Source organism: Chroicocephalus ridibundus, chromosome 10, assembly GCF_963924245.1.
Source record: "Chroicocephalus ridibundus chromosome 10, bChrRid1.1, whole genome shotgun sequence".
NCBI lineage: Eukaryota > Metazoa > Chordata > Aves > Charadriiformes > Laridae > Chroicocephalus > Chroicocephalus ridibundus.
Genome location: NC_086293.1, coordinates 12,368,086 through 12,384,777, shown reverse-complemented (window position 1 = coordinate 12,384,777; position 16,692 = coordinate 12,368,086). Strand labels below are relative to the sequence as shown.

Here is a 16,692-nt window from a genome sequence, read left to right as displayed (position 1 = left end):
CCTGGGGCTGGCAGCGTGTAATGAGGGAAACGCAACTCTACCTGCTGAATCGCATCTGCTCCTCCGTACTCTCTCTGATTTCTGTATTGACTGCTGTCAGAGGCAGGAGAAAGGGCTAAATGCAGAGGCTATTCTTAAATTTTTAGTAACGAGACTAGGTTCATTAGAGCTCTCGTCAAATGGCTTTCAGTTACTATCAGTCTGACTTGTATTTGAATTGATGACCTTGAGATGAAAGGCTTTTTATTCTATTACCCATCTCCTGAGCCATCAAGTCTTTAATATGCCGTGTAAAATCAGTTTTCAGATGGTATTTCTTCTATATAACATTGTCATTTATTATTAACAATGTCTGATTTTGAGTGCTACTAGCTATAATTGTGCATAATACTACTTTTGTTATTCCTATTATTTCAAATATATCTGCTATATTACTATATACTTGTACACAGAGAGAAAATAGATTGGTAATAGACTGTAATTCAGCTTTGTATAAATGAGTTAATAAAATCACATAACAATAGAAAGCTGAAATAAATTCAGCACCAGCAAAGCTTGTGTATTACTTCAGTAAACTGAAATACAAAATTCTGGTTTGATGCTTTCCTGCAAAGTATTGTGTAGGACTACCATACATAGTATAGTAGTAAATAATACATTTAGCATAGTAAAGCATAGTAAATTAAGAAAAATGAATGAGAATATGTAATACAAATCATCACAATGGAGGAAGTGTATTACATGCCACCCTTTTCCTCCTGAATGGCTTTTTCCTAAAGGTAGTATAGAATAGACCTTGTTAAGAAACCAATGTATACAGGAGTGGAAAACAGAAGTGTAACAAGGTAGCTTTTTCTATTTTGGTTTTATTTGATTGTGTTTCCTGGGAAAAGATAAAACTGGCAGCACTGGGATAAAGAGGTGCTTTGGTGGGCAGATTCTTTGCAAACTCTCAGGTATGGGAAGCTAATTGTACATATTTGGTCTGACCTGCAAGTATGCAATACGAATTTAAAAATGAAGATAATATGAAGCTGGTGCTGTACCGGGCAGCAGTAGTCAGTTGTGCCAAATTAAGTGATTCTCTTACCCTTCTTTTGTTCCAGAGGCGATAACATTTCTCTAAGATGTTATTTCTTGGCTTTTGACACTAAAAGTGTCAGAATTCAAACCTGGCACAAGATCTTTAGGGGTCGTCTAGTTCAGCCCGCTGGACCACACCACATCGCCTGTCTTCGGGAGAGCTGTGTGTGTCAAGGTCATTTTAGCAGCTTCCGGTGATGGGTCCCAACAGCCTTCTTGGGGATAACGTATTGAAATGATTAACTATCTGTATAGCTCAGAAAGCTTTTCGTAGTATCTGTCCTTAATTTTCCTTTCTGTGAATTAAGCCAATCGCTACTTGTGCTCATGAAGTACAACTGATTGTAGTTTCCTTAATTAAAACTCGCTATGTATGGGAATATTGCTGCTATGTCTGCTTTTTGGTCCCATCTCTTTATAGAGTGAACAGATATCCTTCTTTCTAGGTCATGTCTTCTAAATCTCATATGAATAATTACCTCCTGTGTCCTGCGGTTAACATCTGTTAATATTTCCCAAAACACCACTTGTCTCTCTGGCAGCAGGCTCGCGTTGCTGACTCACGTTTAGGTTTTATCCTTTCTAACCTCTCTGGTCTCTCTGCATTGCTGCCTTACCTGATAAAGCATCTTTTAAAGTCTGTGCTTGATTTCCTAAAATAGGTAGGACTTTACATATCTTTTTATTAAATTACCTTCATGATTTCAGATTGTTCTTTTCCCAATGTGCTGGGATAATTTGGTATGCTAGTGCTGTCCTCCAGAGCGCTTGCAGCTCCTCCACACTTCATGTGACCTAAGTCACGCATGAAGATACAGGACCAAGTGCAAACACCTGTGGAGATGCACTGGTGTGTTCCCTCAGTTTGGAAGTGGACAGTTGAAAACTGTTCTTTGGCTGTGTTTGTTGGTAGTCTAAAATAAGAAGTTGGTAATTCTACCTTACTGTGATAGAGGAATATGTTTGTCTCTTCAGAATGTATCGTATCTAATTCTTATGATAGGGTAATTATCCTGATTTAAAAAAAAAAAATAAAATAAGACGACTAGGTTGACATGATTAGTTCTTCACAAATGCATTTTGGCCAATTTTTCTCACTTTGTATTCCTCTGGGTTCTTTTTCCTCTGGGTGCTTAATCATTTGTTCCTGGGTCTTTCAGGGTACTGAATGAGACTGTGTAGTCTTCCTTTTTCCCATTTCTAAAAATAGCTGCGGTGTTTGACCACCTCTTACCCTCTGGGACCTCAGGCATTCCCTGGGAATACTAAAAAGTAATTACTAGTAGTTTAAAGAGAACTTCAGCTGATACCTGAAATATTTCGAAATAAATTTAATCCTTAATGAGTTACTTAGCTGTATCTTACCCACGCTGTCTTTAACTCTCTGCTCAGCTTGTGTTCGGAGCTCCTAGTTAAAATGAATTATATTGAGAGTCTGCTCACTGTAAACTTTTTCACTTTTTTGTGAAATCATAAGGGGAAAAAAAAAAAAGGCATTGAATAGGCCTGCTTCTTATATGTGGAGCGTGATTTGCTATTCTTTCCCCATTAGGTAATGGACTGATGTTTCTCTTTACCTTTTAAATCCCTTTTTGCAGGCAAGGTGGGAAGTAGGGATCTTGTCATCAAAAGTGAGAGGTTCTTTAGTAAATTACCATCTTTATTTTTTTGATTAATTACAGCCAATTCAACTACTGGAGGGTTAGAAAAACTCATTAAGATTTATATGAAGTATTTCTTATTGCTTAATTAGTCTTCATTAGTTGAACCGGAAGACTTGAAGATCTGTATTTTTGTATTAGTCACCAACAACATGTTACCCATACAGCATTAATATTGTTTCTATAAGGGCACTGTGGTTGTGGTTGTGTTCTCCTGTCGCATTTCCTTCCAGGCTGTATTTCCAGCACCTTTTTGCAGTCCTGGTGTTTGATCCTTGCTCTGGCAGCAGCGCTGCAGGAATGTCCTGCTCCAGCAGGCTTGCCTAGGTGATGGTTAGTCCCTCTGAGATGGTGCATCTCAGGCCTAACAGCAGTAGGACTGAGGGTGATGAGGGGGGAGTTGCTCTTTTGGCAGCCTGAGCATCCAACACCTGGGAATTTGAGGGTTAAGCTGCAAAATGTCTCCTAAATTGGGTTTTTTAGAGGCTTATAACTTGATAACACTGCAATGATTTTTCATAACCTTGAGGCAGGTGGCATCCTGTGCTGAATTTGGAGGGGAAGGGAGACAGAGAACTTCCAGGAAAAAGGGCTTCAGGATTTGTAATATGTGCACAAGAAACCAGTGAATTTTTGCTAGTCTTCACCCTGGGGAAATGCAGAACCGCTTTGGTTGAAATGAGTAGAAAGAATCTGCCCTAAAAACCAAAACACCTTGCCAGTGACCGAGGCTGTCGGGGCGGCTGCTGAGGCTCCAGCTGCTGTGGTTGAATCTGCCAAGAGGCTAGATGACTTCTTGAGGTCCTTTCCAACACTCTGGTTTGATGCGATAATAAAAATTAGAATTGGGCCAACTTCTGGAAGCAAAAGTTGTTACCAAAACAAGCTCTTAAAACGCATGGTTTGTGTTGTGAGGGGTTTTCTTATGTGGGGGAAAAAATGTGTACAATCTTGAGGCTTTACCACAACAATATGTATAAATATGGATGCAATAAATTAATGCATTGGCTGCAATATTAGTTATAAATTTGGAGAGTGTTTAGTTGTAATGCTGTCCTCTGATGTCCACTACAACACAAGTATAGAATAGTAGAGAGTATTGGAATAATAAATATATGGTAAATATAATAGATGTATTAATAAGGTGTGATAAACTATTCGTTATGAGATTCTCTTGAAAAGGCATGGCCTATTTTTTGTTACATTCTAGTATTTTTTTCTCTTTCCAAGTCCTGCCCTCATAGACTTGACTGTTAATGTATTTCATTCTGCTATGAAGAATACTCACCTTTTCTGAAATACCACTTTCCCGTTAGGTATTCCTGATGAATTTGATAAAAGGGTGCCTACAGTTCTGTACTTTGGAATAAAGGAAATATTAAAAAAAAAAAAAAAAAAACAAACAACAAAACAAAAAAACCCAATGCAGTACCCTCCATGAAATGAAAAGATAAATTAATTTTCTCAATGTGACTGAGGTATTGAATTCCTTTTCTAAAGTCATTCTTTGACAGAATAGCATAAGTAAATGCTAGAGAGTGGAGAGTGATTAAAAATGTAAGAATCAATAGCAAAAAGTAGGTAAGCAAATGTTACGTGTACAGATTTGCATCCTGTGGCATAAAGAGGATTAAAGAATTAATTTACCACTGGCACTTATTTTGGTAATGTCCTGAGGCCAGTTCACATAAATAACACTCCTAATGTGCGAAGACCCTTAATGAAGTCAATGGAGCAAACCCAAAAGAGTCAGTTGAAGAAAAAGAATAGGAAAAAAAATATTTTGAAAATCTCTATTAATTTTTATTCTTATCGGGTAAAATACTAAGTTAATAAAACTGAAGATGATCAGAGTAGAAATTAGAATTACAATTTTCTCTGGATGTAGTTCATGGTAACTAGGAAGACTTTGAAAAGAAAAGTGATTGCATAAACAGATATGATTTGTGAACCAAATTATTAATATTACCAATTTTTTATCTTTAGGCAACAGTAACTCAGTCTTTAAGTGATGAGGAATTGCTTTATTTTCTGTCAGCCTGAAAACTGATTCTGACACTCTGATGCATCCTTGATTGGATTAACTGAACTGACATTTTTCCAGAAAAGAACAAACAAAACACACGACATCCACCCGGTGATGAGTCGACAGAGGTGGTGTTCACAAATTCCCGCCTCGTCAGCCCGAGCCGTGGCGATGTGCCAGCTCTTATTAGTATCAGCCCTCCGTTTCCCTTCCCAGAGCACATATGCTTCGGAAAGTGCTCGTGTCTCCCATGTATGACAAGTGTTTAGGGTAGTGACGGGGAAAACATTTGCAGAAGTTCATGTTTGTCTGGAAGGACTGCGGCTTTCTCCTCAGTCATTTCATCCTGCATTATGGATGCCTGGCATGTGCCCGTATGGATTCCTGTTCTCCATGCCCACCCGCGTACACTGAGTAGACTTACAAAATTATACCCTGGCTAACCAAATCAACCACATGTTAGAAACTCAAGCCTTGAAAGTCGTTGCAGCTCCAATTTCTAAAAGCTGTTGTCTCGTTACAGAATGACTTGCATGCCTGAATTGGGCTTGACAGAGATGTGACAAATTACTTGGGGATTTTCTTTAAATGCTGCTATACTATTGACATATTTCCTCAAAACCTGTCCTGTCGTGCTAGATCAAAAATTGTTGCAGTAGAAGTTATTTCCATGTAGATATAAGATAGATTGTAGTTCAATTGTAGTGAGTCCCTGCCTTTAGTAATCTGTTTATTTGGCTGTGCCATCTTCCTTGGCTGGGTAGAGATAGGATTACCAAGTGGGCCAATATCTCTTGGAGACATCTCACTTCGCATATTTCCTCACTGCTACCTTTGAAAACAATCATTTGCTTCTAAACGCTTCCCTGCCAAGCTTAGCATTTTATATCCTGCCAAAAAAAAATAATTGCTGACCGTGTCTGAATATGGCAAAAGAGAAAAAAGAGTTATTGCTAAGTGGCTTAATGCACCTTCTTCCCTTTAGTGTAGTTGCTGTTTTGTCCTTGCAAACGACTTACCTTGTCCTGGTAAGTACAATAGACCAGCTATCCAATGCCTGAAATAATTTAAATGGAATTTATTATCATTAGCATGCAGAAAAGGCAAAGCCAGTTGCCGCATGAGTTCATTACAAGGGAATTATTTCCTTATATACACTTTAGTAAGAGTCAGCCCTAAGTGATGTTGCCTCATTAAATTCAAGAACTTGGATACTGTTATCGCTCTTCCCAATTTAATGGGCATGCTTTTTCCAAAGGGTTGCTTTTCTATAATCTACTGCATAGCACGCAGGCACCTGCCAGATGCTCGGTAGGTTTCTGCATCTGGTGAGGGTTGGAGCTTTGATAAATGTAGAAGAAGGGCTGTCGGAAAGGCCCAAGGTGTGAGGGCGCAGAGATGCTTCCATGGCAGATTTTTGGGTGTACTGGGAGCTTGGGAGAGGCCGCTGTGAAATAAACATTTTTTTTGTTAGCCGGTTACCCGACAGCTTGCGTTGGCTGGAGGTCACCGCGTGGTTTCTGTCGTCATAGGAGAAGCTCTGCCTTGGAGCGAGGGGTGAGGAGGACACCCGCTAATAAGGGACTCAGCGTTATATCCTCAATGTGCCACGCTGGAAGACAAAGGGACACTGTCTGCGCTCATAATCCCTCATTTGAAAATTAATGAACAAATGGCAGGCTACAGACGTGATGGCTATGAAACCTCTTATATTGGGCAAGAAGTGCTTTCCCACTGAGTGCTTTCTGGTTAATGATTTGGTTTCAAATTTGAGTAAGTCTTTGTTGCTGTGCAGTGTTTCTGGGCAAACTAGTTTTGGGGGAGGGACAGACCCTTTGAAGGATGCTTCACGCCTACATTAGTGAAATACTTATTTTTCTTAATTCTTTCCAAGGCAGCATCATGAAATCATGCAGATTAATGATGCAAAAGGTCTTTTTGATCGTCTGTTGAACTGCACTGTCCCTACAGGGTGGTTTTTTCATTAACCAACTTTGGTTTACATTTCTGCAATTCAGATTTAAGTAAAAAGTTAATAATACCCATACAGTACAAAATAACCAGGAAAGTAATTCTCTCTAGGTAATTAAAAATTGAGCCTTTCTTACAAAACAAGGTATTCTGTATCCTGTGAACCTAAAAGCCTTGTCTTGATTTCCTACTGACTTCTACTGACCTACTGACAATTGCTCTGCATGGGGCAGTGCTCATACGTTTTCTGCAGGAGATAATACTGGGTTACTCACAGCCGATGTTATGTACAGGCTGACTGGCTTGCCAGTAAACACATTGAGATTTGCCAGTCAGCTGCTCTCAAAAAGAATTTGCAGCGCCCCTTTTCTCAGCGGAGGCACTAGTCTGAGTTTCTTTCCTTTGAAACTTCCCTGTTCGCCAGTGATTTGAGGGGTTTGGATAGATGGGAGAGGCTGCACAAGTGTAAAAAGCCTCATTTCCTCAATAAGCTGTCACGGAAAGTAGCATTTTTTCCTTTGCCAAGAAAAAAAAAAAAGTAGTTCTCATGAAACCAATCTATTTCAACGTTATAACCTTTATCCCCCAAATAAAGATGCACAGGTTTTGCCAAAACTCAGCTCATTACCCAGGATTTTCATTTCCTGTGAGTAAAACTCAAGCGTAAGGCTTGAGTTTTTATCTGCAAGCGCGGTGGGTGAATTCCCAGGAAGGAGGGGATGTACGCAGGGTCCCCCAAGGACCGTGGGGTGCTCCTGTCCTGTCCCCAGGGCTGGTGGGGGAGGATGGAGTCAGCCCCTGCTGATGGGGAGCAAGGCACCTTCCTTGCGGGGAGCTGGAGGAGAGCTTGGGGGGAGTTTGGATAACGGAGCAGTTTTCAGTAAAACCCTGAAAACTAAGCGTGGCATCCATTGCATATACGATAACTTCTCCCTGATGTTCTCAAGGTGGTAACAGAGGCAGTTTTACTTTTTAAAACGGCATTTTGGGAAGCAGTGGCTTTATGAAAGATTTCAGGACGTTAGTGTTGTCAAGGCGCTGGTGGAAACACTGAAACAGCGATATTAAGAAAGCACTTGCAAAACTTTTCGCTCGTTTCTTGCTTTGCAACTAAGGAAAACTGAGGCCAGCTCTTGATGCCACTCGTTATTAAACGCTTTCTTTAGTAAATGGGCTCAAATACAAACGTAGTCATTCGTCTCCCTCTGAACAGTTAACGCTTTTGACATATTTTTTGAAGTTCCCATAGTGAGCTGTAGCCTTTGGACTCCCTGTGGTTTGCTGGCAACGTCCAGACCCGAAACTTTATTTTTCCTTCTTGTAGTAAGTATTAAAAATCAGTGAGAAAAGGTTGCTTGGTATATAGGATTAGCTCGAGCTTCAGTTTCTCTGCACTCCAGTTTCTGTTCAAAGTCATTCTCACACTTGCAAATCAAGTGACCTGTCATTTAATGCTGTGTCTGATGGAGAAGAGCCCCCCTGGATCCTGTAGGAGTCAATAGCCATGGTCCAGATGCTGGTGATGGGAGGGAAATTGTGCCACAGGGGCAGCACATGAGTGTTGTGCCATCACTTCACCAGAAATGTATCCAAAAAAAGGTCACGTTTCTGTGAAAATAGTGAGTGGAGAGTAATATTTTAGATGAAAGATGAAAAGAATTTGATTTATTTGGCATTTTTTCTGTGTATGTGTGAAAGGGTAAGACAGTGTTTTAGTGCAGGCTGGTAGGTCTGCAAAGAATAAAGATTTTTCAGTGATAAAATATCTAATTAATGCCATTGATTCATTGCCTTGATGTGAGGTAAATGTCCTTTACAGATCACATATATGTATGTGTGTATATATATATAAAATATATATCTATATTTAATAATATATATTTAATAATAATAAAATATAAAAATATAAACATAAGTATTGTATTCTATGTGCCTATGTAGCGAGCTCTGACATCCAAAGCCCAGGCTGACACCCTGCTCCTTAAGGACCATCAATGTGTTAATCTCTGCACCATTATTGTGTGTATAATAGGAATATTATTTTGGTATTAATCTCTTCAGGCTTCCAGGACTAGTCACCATACCTGATTTCATTGAGAACAAGTAATCATAACATAAGGTTGTAGCTTAACCGTTTCTGTGTAGGTGGTTGTTCAGTTCCCTGCTGAGTTGTCCAAATTAGTGATCTGGATGCATTCAATAACATCATTTACTTGTTTTAGAGCAAGACATGAGACCAAATTTCCTTTCTTCCTATTTGCAGTGATAAAAATCCTTGGGTTTAGATAAATTGTCAGATTTGTCTCGCTCAGGGTTTTTTTTCCTGTCTTCAAGTCTGCCACTTTCACCCATCTGCAACCCATTGCCTATTTGAAAAGAGGGCTAAAAATACTTACAGGCATTATCTCCCCAGTTGCTTGCAGAGAGACAGCAATTTGTTGACGTATCAAAGGCAGGTGCGCGCTGACATCCACTAGAGAATTTTAGAATAATAAAAAATAATTTACCGTTTGAAAAGTTAATTAAAAATAAAAGGTGCCACATCTCATAAATTGGTAGAGGGTCTTCTGGTGAATCCTGAGATCTCCCTGAAAGGAACCTGGTCGTCTCTGTAGTACAGATTCTCAACCTGGATACATTCAGTCTAGAAAAACGTACATGTAGAAGGTCCTTTCCTATTGGTCTAAGAGAAATTCTGTCAGAGGCCACAATAGCCTAGTATGTACTTGTTGGAAGTGATCATACTTGGGTAGTGGTAGTTACGTGCTACGTGGAGCCTCCTAGAAAGTGAGTGCAGGTGTAGGTGATAGGACGCTGGTAACAGAAAAACAAAAAAGAAAAGCGTTGGAAAAGCTTGAGATCACTATGACAGTCAAAGACAGACATGAGCTGAGTTTGGGAATGCATCCTGAAAATGTTTAAAAGTGTAATTTGCTCAGCTGTAATGGAAGATGGAATTTAAATACTTCCTTGGCCAAGTTCAGCTGACTTCTTTTAAAAGAAGATTTCATTGAGTAAAGGGCAGAAGGACAAGCTGGGATATTTTAAGATCAGACTTTGCGAGTACCACATATAGGAAAAATAGTGCTAAATGCTTTCCCGTTGACAAATGTGGTTCTGCTGCCATATGATCCATATTTCCAGCTCTAGGATGTATCACCCTGAAAATTGCAAAACGAAGTATTAAGAAATATGCCTTGAAAATGTGCCAGCTGAGTTCCTTAAAAGGATCTGAGAAAGGATGACTCACTACTTAAATGGCCATTCACTGCATCTGCAGAGCAGATTTCAGGTTAAATTCTCTGAAATAGTCATGATTTCTTGTAGAAGCTCCTCCGTGTTGCAGAGCCAGTGCCATTGCTGAGGTCCTGGTGAGGTGGGAGGAAGGGAGGTGGCATCAGCCTGGAAGAGGGACGGAGTCCAACGGAGGCACCTGCAGCCATCCTGTGCAGTGAGGAGGGTGAGGAGCACCGAGGCTACCCCCGGGAAGGTTTGAACTTTCTGAGTTGACGAAAAGCTGATCTAAAGCAGGTTTTGGGTGTCAAATGGCTGGTTAACTGGTGGGGTCACCACGAAGGAGCATATGTGAAATAGTGTTTTCTTGTCCCTGGGTGGTGTTTATGGCGTGCGAGGCCGGGCTCGGGCATGGCAGTGATATATCAGACCCCTCTGGTGAAATGTTTGTGATGTGTTGACACATGAACTGTAGTTGGTATTTCCTATCTGTGTTCGTCTCTCCATCTTCTTTTGCTCTGTTTGCTATTGTGCATCACAGAGCCTTGTTTAAAGCACATCTTGGTATAAGATCAGGGGTTTTTTTACTGCTTAGTCAGTATCTCTGAATTTCTCTCTTAGCACAGATGTTTTGTGTGATTTTTTTGGTTTTGTTTTTATTTTTTCTTTCTTTTTCTTCTCTCTCTCTCTCTCTCTCTAAAACCCCCTTTTTCAATCTCTCTCTGCTGTTCCCCCGCAAGCAGCGAGCTCCTAGGGCACAGCTACGCCTGACGTCCCTTCATAGCTCAATATGCCGACAGGGCAGAGTTGAAGTGACAAATGTTGCGCTTGTGCAGAGCTGAGACATTGAAGCTTATTCTCAAGTGACCGGTGCTTTTTGCTTGTTAAAACACACACAAAAAATAACCTTTACTGGAACAGGTCCTTTTAAGGTTTCTGTCGTCTAGGTCATATAGGAATTTAACTTTTACCAGTTGTTTGCTGACTAGATACACCAGATTCTCTTTACAAAGTATATTTCTGGTCCAGACTGCTTCAGTTTTGACGAACCTAAATTCAGGTGCTCTGTAGGAACCCACCTTTCAGAAAAAACTAACTTCATCTGCTGAAAAGCAGCTCCCTTTAAGCATTTATCAGATTTTTAGAATATCCTGCTACAACCATTTGCAACCTTGAAGAGCCTCAGCTGGCACGGGGAGGTGAAGCCACCAGCAACATGCAGCCTAATGAGCTCCGTGTTTCGCCGCTGTGGTACGTGCCAGGTTCTGACTGACAGCCTTTTCTGCCGCCTCCTGAGTGGAACCAGCTTCTTTCTGTCTTTTCAATAAATGGAGAGCGCTGTGCATCAAGGCACTGACTTTCATCGTTATTTCTCATAACTTCTAACCTATATTTGAGGAACATTTACTGAATTTTTCTATTTGGTTGGGTGCACTGATATGTTTTTTGCTTCCTGTGTTCAATTATTCATTTTTCTTCTCTGAACCTTGAGAGAAAAATAAACCAGGAAGAATCCAGTTATATGGGCTTCCAGATTTCGAAGATTCGTCAAAACTATGCTATAGTCTCTTGCGATTCCTTATGGAGGAGGGATCCAAACTCTGCTGAAGTCAACGTGAATCTCTTGCTAACCCTCACGTTACCTTAGTGGTCATTCTACCTTTGGCTCTATATGGACAGTAAGTAAATGTCGATTGTCTTTTCAGACAGTGGTACTTGTAGAGACACTGCACTTAATGGGACTCTGTCCTCGGTTGTTGTTGTGAAAGCTCAGAATAAAGGAACTTAAATAAAATATACATATTTTATTCCTGTTATTGGAAAAATCTCATGTTAATAAGTTTATATGGGACAGGTGAAGAGGAGAAGGAAGAATGAGGAGGGGAAGTAATCCGTTGCTTAATGGTGGTTGAAGCTGGGGAGGGCAGAAAAATGCACCTGAGAAGAAAAAAGAACTTCCCCCCCCCCCTCCCACCTCCCCCCCCCCCCCCCTAAACATCAAATTACAGATTCAGGTTGACATACCATCATCTTAATCCCAACAAATTTAGATGAACTCCCTTCCTCTCTAGCATGTTCTGTGGAAGCCAGTACAGATAAAGTTCTCACTTCATCTGATCTGAGGCAGAGGGACAAAATCCTTGAGTACATCCCAGAGCATTTTGGGGTTGCAATAAGAGGATGTGATGGGGAAAATGGACACGTATGTCGATGAATATTATACATGTTGCCGGGAGCGTCATTACATTCTACTCATGTATGAAACTGTGTGGAAAGTAGAGTAAGTTTTCTTTCTATCAGCTGTTAGGTGTGATTGAGTAGAAGAAATGCTGTGATTTATTTTACAAAGTTTGCATAATGACCTTGTTTGCCCTGAGTTTGGGAAAGAAGGGGAATATTCTGTTTACCAATTACAGAATTGATTCTAATGTTAAGTGCTGATTTCTTTTGTCTCTGTTAGTCTCTTGTCTTCTTGCCTGTCTCCACCCTGAAATCCAGATCTTCTGTGTATGTTCCACAGGTGTGTGTTTTCAGTGGTAAACCAATATTTTCCTTTACGAAGTACAAGCAGAGCAATTTTGCCTCAGGTAAATTCTTTCTCTGGGAAAACCCATTCAATAATGCTTCAGGGCTTGTATCTCAAGATGAAATAGAGATCTGTCTTGCTGGTAAGATGTGAGTAAATTTTCATGTCTATGACAGCTGAAGGAAAATTAGCAGGAAAGTAAGGAGGGGGAAAAGGCAACCAAACACAACAAAACCCTCAGAATATATATGCACTGTAGGCTCACTGCTTTTTCATAGCTCTTGATGTGATTTTCTGTCTCCCGTGAACTCTACCGAGCATTTTGGTGACCAGCTCTGTTCTGCTATGTTGGGTGTATACCTTGAGTAGTCGGAATGGGTACACATTCATTGTCTTTAGAGGGAAAAAAGACATTTATGGTGGTGAATTTTCTATTGCTAAGGTAGGTGCTGTGTTTTTGAGGTTTGACTATTAAAGAAGACAGACATTTTTTTTTTTTTTTTTTTTTTTTTTAATGTAAGGTCAGAGCTGTGCCTAAGCTGTAAGGTACACACCCGAATGTTTAATTTGTTTATTTTTTCTATTTCAATAGCTGCATTTTTTTTTTTTCACTCTATGGTATTAATGAGGTTTGGTCTTCTTCCTTACTCAAAGGTGGAGGCTTGGTCTGCTGGAGCTTTGCAGCCAGCACAGGCCCCAGGATGGTCCTCATGGCAGCGTAGGTCTGAGGTGGCCACGCATCAACAGCAGAGCACGTGACCAGCTTATAATTAGTTTGCATTTCTTTACAGCTCCTCTTTTAGGTGATGGAATTGCATAACTTAACATGAGTAATGCTAATTATTTTGGATCTGTCATTGCACAAGTGATGATGAATAATGCAGATACTGCTGTGACGCTAAATGCAGTTGTTGGGGATTTTTTTGCCTTTTCCCCTCATCGTCTGTCTTGAAGTATTGTGACATGGGATGACACGGATAAACCTGAATTCTGTAATTAACTTTGATTTTAACGATCCTGGAAAATATTCAATTTTGCATGTTTAAATGTGGCTTAATGAGTCTCTCAGCTTTCCTGTCTGCTTAATACACTGCTGATGTTTCTCTATTTGGATAACAAGATTCAGTAGGATAAAACTGTCTTCACAATGCTCCATGCTGGCATATTTAGGTTTTCATATTAATGGAGATATTTTTGTGCCATTAGATCAATGATTTATTTTTTTTTTCCATTTTTCTGTGGAAGGCCAGGGGACAGGCTGGGCCTATTGCTAAGCAAATAACACCAAAAGGTGAGGGGGGGGAGATTTCAGTGTCTATGAACCTGATTTTTCTAAAAGAATTCACCTTATTTTCCATGAGCATTGGTATGATTGGGATTTTTTGCACTGCTGCTTCCAGAAAGCAAGCTTTAAGCCTTCTTGCACAGGCTTTTTGCATTTGTAAAAAAAAAAATAATAAAAAAAATTAAAAAAATCGTATTTGATGAAAGCAGTGACTGAAACCACAGGCTGCGCACCCCCTCCCTGTAAACTGTGCACAGAGGCTTTTGAATATGTAGCAATGTAGAAAAAGCTATGGTTAAGTGGGATCTTCCCAATTTTTTCTACAGTATGCCAGCGGAGCTGCTGGCTGCCTTGCGAAGGAAAAGGCAGTTCTGTGTATGGGATGAGGAATTTGTGTACATTCAGCTTGGCCGCCTGAGCTGACGCCCAAGTTATAAGAGCTCTATCCTTAAGAGGTCCAAATGGGGATATTTTTAGAGGGAAGTCGATCCTCTTTAGGCATAGAAACTTAGGAATTTAACAGTTCTTTTTTGTTTGGGGTTTTTTTTTCCCCTCCTCCTCCCTCTCCGCCCCCTCCCCCCCCAGCTTTTTTATATTAAAAATACTGCATCTTTTGGTAGTAAAGTCAGCAGGGATGCTCCCGCTGGAGCAGAGGAGCTGGATGTTCATTATCCACGGGTGCAGGGTTCCCAAGCCCCTCGCCTTTGAAGCGGCCGCGGCAGCCGGTGCAGCGGCTGTACCATTACACCTCGCCACATGCTCTCAGAGATGGGCTCTCCGTGGGTGTGCGCGGTCCCCGTTGGCTTTCACAGGCTCTGTGAGTTTGCTCTAGTGGAAAAGATGCCCCAGATTTGCTCTGGCAGCACAGAAAGCTTAGTCTTAATTTTCAAGTTGACTCCTGTAGGAGGAGGACACGCTGACGGCCAACTCTTTCCCAGAAAGGAAGGTTTGAAGGATGCTCCTGGACTGCAGAAAGGTGATGTTATTTGGTCTTAGACTTGGAAATAACTCCGCATATATTTTTGTTTTATGCAGCTATATCAGGGTGCGTGGGAATATGAATGACACATTTCCAACCATGGTTTTCTTCCTCAGTTGCAGTTGGAAAGGCTATGGAAAAGCACAAGGAAGAGAACTGGCTGTTTGACGATTTTTTTCTGTAGAAGAGCCCTTTGAAGTTTAGCAACTTCCCAAAATCACGAGCCATTCAGGGGCGATGCGTGTTGCAGAACAAACCAAGTTGGTATTTCCATAAAATAAGTGAATCCAAGACATATTTAGTAGCTCTGTGGCTTGAATTCAAGGATCTTCAAATGAGAAAGAAAGTGTTCAATTTTCCCAGTAGAAACATTTATAACGGGAAGAAACAGTTTGAAAGATGGGCCTTTAATTTCTAGCCTAAGGCCAAACAGAGCAATCACGTATAGATATATCAGATGTATTCTATGTATAGAATGGTGGAAAAACCTGTTATGAAGCATCAGTTAACAGTGTAACGTTATGATTTTTAGGTATGTAATTACAATCATGCAGTATTTAGCAAGTGTGAATACTTACATTCCAGTGATTTGTTATCAAATTGGACACGGGCCTTAATTTAGATTAAATTCAGAAACTTTGTATTCGAAAATTGCTCTGCACTTTATGACCTCTAGGCATAAAGTGCAGAGGAAAAACATGAGAAGACAGAGAGGAAATAAACACCCCATTTATAGAGGCAATGATACATTTATTTTTCTTTTTTAATTTACAGTAAAGGTCCATATATGATAATAGAAACAAATCAGCTTGACATAAATCCATTGCAAACCAGAGGTGTGCTACGTATCTCAAAAGGGAAGATTAAGCACCTTAACCAGAGTCTTGTGGAAGTTGTTTTTTGAAATTGATTATTGTGAGACTGAGCCTAAGTAATAAGCACGAAATATTAATTAGGCTACTGGTATATTATGAAATAAAGGTGTTTTAGCATTAAGAAATGAAATTGAACCTAAATCTAGAAGAAACATTTCAAACTATTTTATGCAATAGGCTAAAGCAAATACTGACTCACTAGTGCATTAATGCAAATAAATTAAATTATTAAGGATTAGTGACCAGTTTAGTGTGTAGAGAATCCAAAGCAGAAAGCTGTAACCCTTTCACCAGTCTTCCTTGACTCTTATCTTTGGCTGTAGTGGCAGTCATGTACATCTTCTGCTCGGAAGTGCAGTATTCTCCAGGGACGTCTTTGGTCAAATTAGTCCATAATCTTTCATAATGTGCTCTCCAGAGGGTCTTATTACTAAATGATCTTGATAAGTAATACTATATGCAAAGTAGATCCGCACTCGTAGATCCTGTCATGTAATAAATGATTGAGGTGTAGCAGGGAAGTGCGCTGCAGTAAAACCTCTACTAGCTGAACCCAAGTTAGTAAAATTGTTATAGCTGAAATCCAGATGTATCTCTCAGGCTCGCTTATCCACCCTGCCCTGGATTTTCAGCAAGTCGGGATCTTTGTCCAGTGGCGTGTCAGTTTTGTTGGGGTCCTGGCAGAATGAGAAGATGGAAGAGCACCAAAGGAGTAAGAAATAGTGAGCATTTTTGCTCCTGTTGGCAAGGTGAACTTGGAGAAGCCCATGAGGAGGTGGAGAGGGGTGAAGAGTTGTGACGTGGAGGTGGGATGTTGGACGGAGTCAGGTATCGGTGCTACCAGTGTGACCTTATCACGTCTGTAAGACCGTGTGGGGAAGTAGGAGGAAGGAATTGCTGGAGAACCTCTATTTTTTTGTCATTTTCCTCCAGAAAGGAAAATCCAGGATTTTATCTCAGTTGTGTTTTATTGCACATGCCTGGAGCTCCTATGTATGCCCTGAGTTTCTCCAGTTCCCTGGCTTTTACAGCAACAGTGAGTGTCAGGTAC

The 16,692-nt window shown here is 40.3% G+C and overlaps 1 protein-coding gene across 10 annotated transcripts in view; it reads left to right on the top strand.

The window, feature by feature from the left end:
- CHL1 (cell adhesion molecule L1 like) overlaps positions 1 to 16,692 on the top strand; it is a 143,228-nt gene that overhangs the window by 37,249 nt on the left and 89,287 nt on the right. Inside the window, exon 1 of one of the 10 annotated variants that reach the window (XM_063347669.1) lies at positions 10,183 to 10,201. The exons of the other annotated variants lie outside the window; for them this stretch is intronic. The gene's annotated coding sequence lies outside the window, so the exon portion shown is untranslated. Of the gene's footprint in view, positions 1 to 10,182; positions 10,202 to 16,692 lie in introns of those variants that run through there. 10 annotated transcript variants of the gene reach the window in all.